Below are 9,431 nucleotides of genomic sequence, written 5' to 3'. Positions count from 1 at the left end.
TCTGGGTAATATATTCATGGGTATATTACAGTCTGGTTAGGCAACTTCTTGATTTGAAATAATCTCAGTTCTAGTAGGCTACAGTACACATAATGAAATGCAGCTTATTCCATATGGCCCTAGCCTGTACTAGGCCTTGGCTCAGGTACGTGACTATTGGCCGTTGAGAGCGCGATATCATGGCACCGCTATATTTTCTTCAAGCATCTTGACTGTCTGGACAGCCCTCTATTGTTTTGGCTGCTGAGGTTGTATTTATTTTTTCTCTATATGATCCGAAAATACTCATAACGTAGCTCACATTTTCCTCTTTGACCTCGTCATCAAACCAATTTTGATTTAAAAGTGTATGGAACAAATCATCAAAAGATTTGGGTAATAAACACTTATACAGTATAAAAACATTATAAGTTGGTTACATTTTTTTTCGTATTAATCAAATATGTTTAAAGTATTGGTTTTAACAAAAAGTTGAGAAGATGGGTGTAGATAATGTACATTACATATGATTCTAAGTGCTTTCTTCTGTAATACATGGATTCTATTTAAGTGTGTCATGCTACCAGAACCCCATATCATATAATAGGAAGGACAAGAGACTTATAAATAGTAAGCAGTATGTGATATGGTAGCAGATTTTAAGGAGATTCATAGGTCCAATAATTGCAGACACCTTACTAGCAATAACATTACATGTTGTGAGAAATTAATTTTTTCATCAATAGTGATACCAAGGAATTTAATTTTGTCTACTCTCTGAATAAGTTAATGGTCAATGACGAGTTCGACATGCGCGTTGTATAATAGTATTTCTACCACTATAAAATACCATCAATTTAGTTTTTTTGGTATTAACAGTAAGCCTGTTTGCTTTAAACCACATATTTAAGCGTTTTAACTCCTCATTCATCATATCGAATGCTTCATTTATGTTACTATGTCTTAAGAAAACATTGGTATCATCTGCAAACGTTATTAATTGGATTTTATTTAGTACATACTGAAGGCATATCATTGACAAATAGTAAAAATAACAAGGGACCCAGGATAGATCCCTGGGGAACTCCATACTTTACCAACTTATTATCAGACTGTATATTATCTAAAGTTACAGATTGTTCTCTTCCACTTAAATAACTACAAAACCATTTAAGTACAAGACGTCTGATGCCACGATAAGGTAGTTTTTGTAGAAGAACGTTATGATCTATCGAATCAAACGCCTTAGATAGGTCGAGAAAGACCACAACAACAAATAATTGTTTGCCAATTGCCGTTGATATTTTCTCAATCGTCTGAATGAGGGCATGATTTGTAGAGTGTCCTTCTCTAAAGCCATATTGTGTTTCATTCAGGATTTTATACTTATTTAAAAAAGAACCGTTTGGTCGTAAACAATTCGTTCATACATTTTTGACATACATGACAATATAGAAATAGGCCTGTAGTTACACATGTCATCCCTGTCCACTTTTGTAAATTGGTATAGTTTTAGCAAGTTTAAGCTTCTCCGGGAAAATTCCAGTTGTGAGTGATAAGTTAATCATAAGTTTGAGGTATAGCTAATATATCTGAATTCATTTAAAAAAATTTTGCATCAATATCGTCAAGACCAGGCGATTTGTTTTAGTTTAAATTCAATAGATATTTCTTAATATCATACTCAGTTAAAGGAGTAAAAAACATAGAATTTTGAACACTATTTTTATTCATATAATCCATAGGATTTGTATCTTGGTATTTTTTATTTGCTTTTTCGGCCATTTATTCGCCTACTGTATGTTAATGTAGTAGGAATTAAATGCTTCCGCCTTTTCAGAGGGTAGTTAATTTGAACACCAAAAATAGGCCTAATTTATAATTTCTTAAATTCTGTAACTTTGTTGATATTTGACGGAGGACAATGATCTTGGCATCAATGTAATGCTACATTAATGCTCTTTCAATGCTGCAAAGAATTCCTTGAATTTGAAATTTTTTGTCATACATACTAGTCTAGCTTATTAGGTAGGAAGGACTGAGGCCTAGGCCTATCCAACCATTACAGACAGGTCCTCCTCACTGCAAACAACATGGAAACTTCTTTCAATCCACAAGTCAAATGAATGATTCAGCTGGCGGCAATTATGACTAACAATTGCATCTTTTATCGTACATCAATTAAACACACACTGCAAGGCAAGATAAGTAGGGGATTTTATAGGCAATTAACTAGCTATATATAAAATTGATAGAGGGCGCTATAGATCGGCAATACAAACATCGCGATAGAAAATAGTGCCCCAATGGAGATAGGATATCCAATGTATTAATTGGGTATTTCGCGGAAGTATACAACAATTTGACCGAATTACTTCCAGATAACTCTCCAGAAATGATTTCTGGACCAAGTTATTGGCTTTTTAAGTGCGCGAAGTTTTTTTAGTACAACCAATGTTTCTTCGATTTTCAATAATAAAAGGAAACCTTCGATAGTTTTTTGGTTAACATATTTCTTCAGTTTTTAAACTATAAAGATACAGTAAGTAAATTTTAAATAATATTTGTGTGCATATGTGCGTACGAATAGAGGGCGCCCTCGTTAATTTGCGGCGGCTACACGCAGGGTAAATGATGTTTTCCCCGCTGGCTAGCATGTTGTCTGAGGTCTGCAATTAGGCCTAGAGTCATGCGATTCAATATAATTTTTATACGTAGAATCTATAAGTTGATAAAAATTATTAAATCTAATATAAATATATATACTAAAATACTAAATTATAATCGTTAGTAATTGTCAAGTATTATTTTAACATGGCCTAACATTTTTAACTTTTCTAATGTAATTATTTGAATGTTTTGATATTTCGATATGTATTTTTCCACCTGACCTGTTTTCCTATGAATGTTGTCTTTATTTGTTGATTGTAAACAAACATTTTCAGCCTTTGGCTGTTGTTTTGTTTTGTGTGTTATACCTTAATAAATAAATAAATAGATACTATACTGTAAGGGACACACTTCTTGTATAATAAAAACAATAGGAATTAAACTCAAACAAAAAACATATTTAAAATAGCAATATCTCCGCTAATATTGGTCCGATTTGCATAATTTTTGTTTTAAAATGCTTCATTCAGTTATGATTAAAAATAAATAAAAAAATATTTGGGACATTTCAATTTTTTTTTGTTTCTACCTTAACTAGGAATTTAGGTGTTTCAAAGGCTTATTTAATCGATTCTAGAGTCTACTAATATGTCAAAAATACATAGAATTTGTTTTTCTCCCAGACGAATTGTACTTTTTCTCCCTGATGGGGTGGGGGGAAGCTCTCCCCGACGGGGTCCCCGCCCCCGCTGGCGCCACCCCTGGCACTCATTATTATGTGACACCCGATCTTACTCTTTGAAATTTCTCAAGATTGACAGGTATGAAAACATCCCGTAGGTACCTTCAACTATAGGCTCCACTCCTAGGCTAGGCTAGCATTATGCCTAGAGAGGAAGAGGCACAGGCCTCGCCATCGCGCGGCCTGGCCTGGGCCTAGCCTAGCTAGGCCTACTCAATGACATAATAGACGAAGCATAGGACACGTCGTAGAGAAAACATTCAACACGAGAATTTACTAAGAATTAAAATACAAGAATATACCATCTACCTACTCACATGAACGTTGAAATCAGCTTGAAGTGAAAATGTCAGACATTTAAGTAGAACGTCAGCTAGGCTAAGCCTGTATCTTCACTACTTCAGTCTCTGAGCGACAAGCAAGACCATCAATATTCTTTGGCAAGACTCAACCAACTCACCAAAATTCACACAAACAACGTACAACAAAAAAAGAGTCTATCGTTAACTTCCGTTCCTTTTGCCGATGAGGGCGGAATATAAGTATTTTTCGCTGATTTTTCGTAAAGTTTCCTCTATGATATATTTCTAATATTATTATTAGGCCTAGGCCCCTAATATAATAAATACAGTTAATATATAATGAAAGATAAATTTATCTTTTAATTTGACTTCTAACAACTGAAGTTATTTTTCATTTTTGTATTGAAAATTAAATTAAAATTAGTTCATGATTGTATTGTTACCAAAGCTACCTACCCCCCCCAAACAGGGAAAAAAAAAACTGTACAGGTATTTTGCGCCCTCGTACGGCTGTCGGCATGGAACCCCGACCCCTTAAGGGCCATACGCATATATTGTCCTCGATTTAGCACCCTGACCAGAGGGATTTGTGGCCTAATACTTAACTGCATAATGTGTGTCTGACATCGATTGTAGATATATCATGTTATTATTATTATCTAGTGGCGGATTAAAGGGGGCGTGGCGGAAAAGTTTCAGTTAAAGACCTGACATTATTTTGCAGAAGACCATCTTAGCATTTAGCAAAGTGTTTTCGGTAGGGGCTCAAGCAGCCCCTCCAGCTTCCTATCGTCTGGAATCCATGATCTAGCACCCCTCATTGCACTATTATGACAAATTAGTGCCCACCTCCCCCTCGTTTAAAAAATCTTGGATCAATCCCCGATTCCATCGATGATCTTTAAGTTAGACGACCTCTATCGTTACCATATTTATGTAATAGAATTGTTTTAATAATATTGTATATTATACTTTACAGTATGTTTTTTAATCTTTCAATATTGAGTTAAAACTATTTATATATTTGATTTTTAGCACTTTGTATTTAATCATAGGTGCGATACCTTATGCGCGACCTTGGCCTATACCTGCTTTCCGTTGTCACTATCCAAGCATTTTTTGAAATCATGAAACGAGGGTGGGTAATTGAAACACCGATCTTTCTGCCACATACAATGATGTGGGATTTGTTTAATCAATTGTTTTTTTTTTGTCATCGCATGTTGTCCAGTACTGATGTTGTCTATGTGTGTTTACCACTAATGAATTCAATGTGTTTTTTAACATTAAACATATCGACTCTTAAAAAAAAAAATTTTAAAAATAATTTTGAAATTAACTTGTAGTAACATCCAAATTATAGCATAGAAATTATAAATTATAATAGAAATTAGAAATTAGAGCATAGAAATTATTGAACTTAACAAAATGTGTACCCTGGCTTATAAACTGGATTATTATAATAAAAATAATAAATCACTTCCAGTAACCAAAAGTTCAAATTGATAACTTTTTATGTTACTTCAAAACGGGCAAGTTAATTTTAAAAAATGATTTTTATTATCTTTTTGGTATTTTTAATGAGACAATATATCTTTAAAAAGAGCGTTTACATTCTTGGAGCCAAAACAAGTAGGCCTATTTTAGGGATAGAACTGATTACGTAGTAAACTCACGTATTCATGATTATGTGAGATTGGCCCAGATGCTCCTAAAAGTAGGTCACAAAATCTATTAATGCTTACCTGCACATAATCACTAAGACTTCTATCATTAGGTCTATAAATAAAAATGTAAATGCGTTAGATGTCAAATTTCATAGTTGGCCTTCTTTGCTATTAGATGGATTCAGTTTCATGATGCAATTTAAAGCCTACAATTTTACGATTTATGCTATTACCTGGATATCCCCAAAACCTTCACAATATGTCGGTCGAACATCATGAACAGTTTATTAATAGTAATTTTTAACTCGATGAGGGTCTGGACTCAGCTAAGACTTCACAAGTAATTATGGGGATCCTCAAAGTAGGTGAAATGTAGTTCCGCTGCTTTTGCATTCGCTCTACCACCGTCACCCCATCTGCCATGTCTTGCACTGATGCCAAAGGATTTGCGTATTTCTTCCTTACAGTTTTGGTCTGAAGGGAGAGTGTAGAACCCACAAATGTACAAATCCGCCACAAATGCAAAAATAACCACTAATGTAAAAACATTGGACCTGCAAATGTCAAACAACCACAAATGTCACAACATTCTATATTAACACTGTGCATTGTATGTGTGTAGGCCTATTTGTGTATGTATGTGATACCGTAAAACCTCGAATTGAAGCCCAGTGGGCTTAATCTGGAGATGAAGCCCATCTCGAATTGAAGCCCCCTTTTTAGTTTGCAAAAGTAGCCTGAAGAAGCCCATCTCGAAAAGAAGCCCATGGGCTTCTTTTCAAGATAGCGTAGGCTTCTTTTTGGGATTGTACTGTACAAACACTGTTCATGAATTTCAGAAAACAAAATAAATTAAAAACAAGCTTGGTTTATACATAGTATTTCAGGTAATTAGAATTTCAGGTAGAATCGTGCACTTCTGGAAGAAAGCATGAAACTTCCCATAGTGATACTATGACACCTAAAGATCATTAAAAAAAAACAGACCCCAAAAGATAACGCCTCCTAATGGCCACCATCTTGAAATCCAATATGGCCGCCAAAATAATTGATTTTAGCCAATATATTCATATCTACAGCACATGTCATTGCCAATTGAAGATCATTACCCATGTTTTCAATATCAAGGAGTGTAATGCAATCATCAGAAATTATGTCAGATGGCGTCGCCATATTAGATTTCAAGATGGCCGCCAAATTAATGATATTTTTGTCAATATTTATATCTACAGTACCGTATCTAGCACTGTCAATCAAAGACCGTTGCACATGTTTTCGATAACAGGGACTACCATACAGCCACCAGAAATTATGTCAGAAGACCACCATATTAAATTTCAAAATGGCCGTCATCTTGAAATTTAATATGGCTGCCAAAATAATTAATTTTAGCCTATGTATTCATATTTACAGCACATATCACACCAATTGAATATCATATAGATCAGCTTGTGAGTTAACCCAATAAAACCTACTAGAAAATGTTCGGCATAGTACAAGAATGGCCACTATCAGACATTTTAATGGTGGAAATAATATTTCCCTCCTTGCCAGATTATTATTAGCTGATGCAGCAAAACATAAGTAGGATATATAGACCGACCAGGAAATATTTGTGCTATTTATAGTCCAAAAGAGTACTCAATGTTAAAAAGAGGTTTCCTGTTTTTTTTTGTGTGAACACGGAAGCAAACTTTTTAAAATCACGTTTCCACAATGAGTCTTTTGGCTTCATTAGTATTTCAAATGCATCAAGAGTCAATCAGTTTATTGATTGAATAAGGCTTTTTATCATCGGCACACGTTTATGATGTAACCTTACAAAACAAAAACATAAACAAATAATGTGTTCCGCCTTACACAATAGATAAACTGATGAAAACATTCAGTTGGAAAACTAGGAGGAAAAATACAACGGAAAATACTGGGACAAGATAGCCGGGGGAAATAGCAGTTGAAAAACAGCTAGAAATAGCCTGGAAAAATAGCTGGATGGAAAAGAAATCTTCTAGTGAAAAAAATCCGAGGCGAAAATTAGGTGGCAAGTGCCATAGTGGTATTTTATTTGAATTAAAACCTAAAATTTTGAGTCTACTCAGTCTTCAAATCTTCCCTGGGGAGAGAGATAGATGCAGATATTAAAAATCTAGCTAGTTTTAGCACAAATGAAATTATTTAAACATAAATCAAATATTAAAATTAATGGTGAGAAGACACAATCGAATAGACCTCATGTCTATGAGATGGCTAATTATCATTTTCAAATGATATATAAACACATATGTAAATATTGAAAGGAAAAAAAAAACAGAAAAGAAAATTAAAGAAAGAAAAATAAAGAGCGGAAAGGAAAAGAAAGACACTGGAAAGGAAAAGAAATAAAATGAATAGAAAATGAATATAATGGAGAAAGTGAAAAGAAATAAAAGAAAAATCAAGAAAAATTAAGTAAAATTAAGAAAAGTATATAGATAACTTTAGCATTAATGAACTTATGTAGACATAAATTAATATCACATTCAAGTAATGGTATGAAGGCAATAATATCGAATAAACTAGATATCATTTTCAAATATGCATAATTATATAATATATATATATATATATAATATATATATATATATATGTATGTATGTATGTATGTATGTATGTATGTATGTATGTATGTATGTATGTATGTATGTATGTATGCATGTACGTATGTATGTATATAATTAATTTTTGTGTGTAGCATTCTCTTTATATAATTAAATAATGGTGAAGTGAAAACAGAGCTCGAATAAATGGAAAGTGATGTGAGTATCATATCGGAAATAGCCTGTCAAATAAAAAAAAAATTTCCTTATACTGTTTGTTGATATACTGTTTGCCAAAGAATACTCTAGAAGTCATACCTGTATTATAATGAAGTAACATAGAATCAATGTTGCTGCGTAGCATTGTGGTATAACTAATAAAATAATGACAGAAACAGTGCTAAATGCACTCAAACTGCATGCAAATGCACCAAAACTTTGATGTTTCCATTGAGTTTCCAAAATCCTCAAAGCACTGCTTTTACACCACTTTATTCTCAGTTTAATGTTACTTTTTTACATAATCGGCGTCTGCCCGTAAACAATAAGATGTTTTCTAGCTAATGTTGCTTAGCAGGCCGCACACATAGGGTTTTTAATTTATTTTCGCGGGCCGCACTTTGCCCACCTGTGGTATATGTATACACAAACAAAACATTTTGTATTCGACTGTCTAGAAGCGTTTTTGCATCATATAATAAACAAGTAGATCAAAAACATTATTGATAAAAATCCAATATTTTGGTGGCCATTTTATATTTCAAGATGGCGGCCACTTAAGCGGATTATTTTTTTGGTGTCTATTTTTTTTAATGATCCTTAGGTATCATAGTATCACTGTGGGAAGTTTCATGCTTTCTTCCAAAAGTGCACGATTTATCTCCTTAACCGCTCTCTAACAGTAGTTTAGGTGATTTAATGCCATTTAAATACACTTCATGATATAAATTGATGTTACGGTGGCCTAATTTATTGTTTTATAATACAAATTCACAAAATTTACAGCATTCATTTTGAAAATAAGCCTCTCTCTTTACTTTGAAAAAGTAGCCTCTAAAAGAAAACCATCTCGAAAAGAAGCCCATCTTGAAAGAAGCCTATCCTGAGTTCGCAAAAAAAAAAGCCCAGGGCTTCAATTCGAGGTTTTACGGTATGTGTATATGTTTGCGTATGTGTGTATGTATGTGGGTGTATCTGCTGATGATTTGCATGTTGACCGTGTGTATTTTACCTCATGTAGGAGCGAACACACAACTGACATTTAAGGCTTATTTATCAATCTTTTTACACTGCTATTATAATGACGGATTTATCACATACCACCGTACTCGCGCGAATAAGCGCCCGGGCCGGGCGCTTAAAATATTTTTTGCCCTTTGTGAATAGCGCTTATTCAAACGGGGCGCTTATGAAAACAGAGTGTAAATAGAGGGGGAGCTTATGGAAATATATGAAAATTGAGGGGTTCTTCTGGGAACTTGGAATATTCAATGGGCGATATAGGCTAAGGACATCCGAAAACCGAAGATAACGAATGGTTCTGGTGCAGAAAAGA

At 33.8% G+C, this 9,431-nt stretch overlaps 1 protein-coding gene across 3 annotated transcripts in view; it reads right to left on the bottom strand.

The window, feature by feature from the left end:
* The window catches only part of LOC117121814 (bifunctional heparan sulfate N-deacetylase/N-sulfotransferase 4-like), a 53,338-nt gene extending 49,536 nt beyond the window's left edge, over positions 1-3,802 (bottom strand). Inside the window, exon 1 of one of the 3 annotated variants that reach the window (XM_033267122.1) lies at positions 3,641-3,802. The gene's annotated coding sequence lies outside the window, so the exon portion shown is untranslated. The remainder of the gene's footprint in view (positions 1-3,640) is intronic. The other 2 variants (XM_033267121.1, XM_033267120.1) reach the window with 2 other exon arrangements.
* Positions 3,803-9,431: the final 5,629 nt, after the last annotated feature.

The sequence above is a fragment of the Anneissia japonica genome, unplaced genomic scaffold (genome assembly GCF_011630105.1).
Source record: "Anneissia japonica isolate Jap-2015-1 unplaced genomic scaffold, ASM1163010v1 scaffold2392_len1475705_cov187, whole genome shotgun sequence".
NCBI classification, from domain to species: Eukaryota; Metazoa; Echinodermata; class Crinoidea; order Comatulida; family Comatulidae; genus Anneissia; species Anneissia japonica.
The sequence above is the reverse complement of the archived record's forward strand: the minus strand, read 5'-3'. Positions and strand labels throughout refer to the sequence as shown.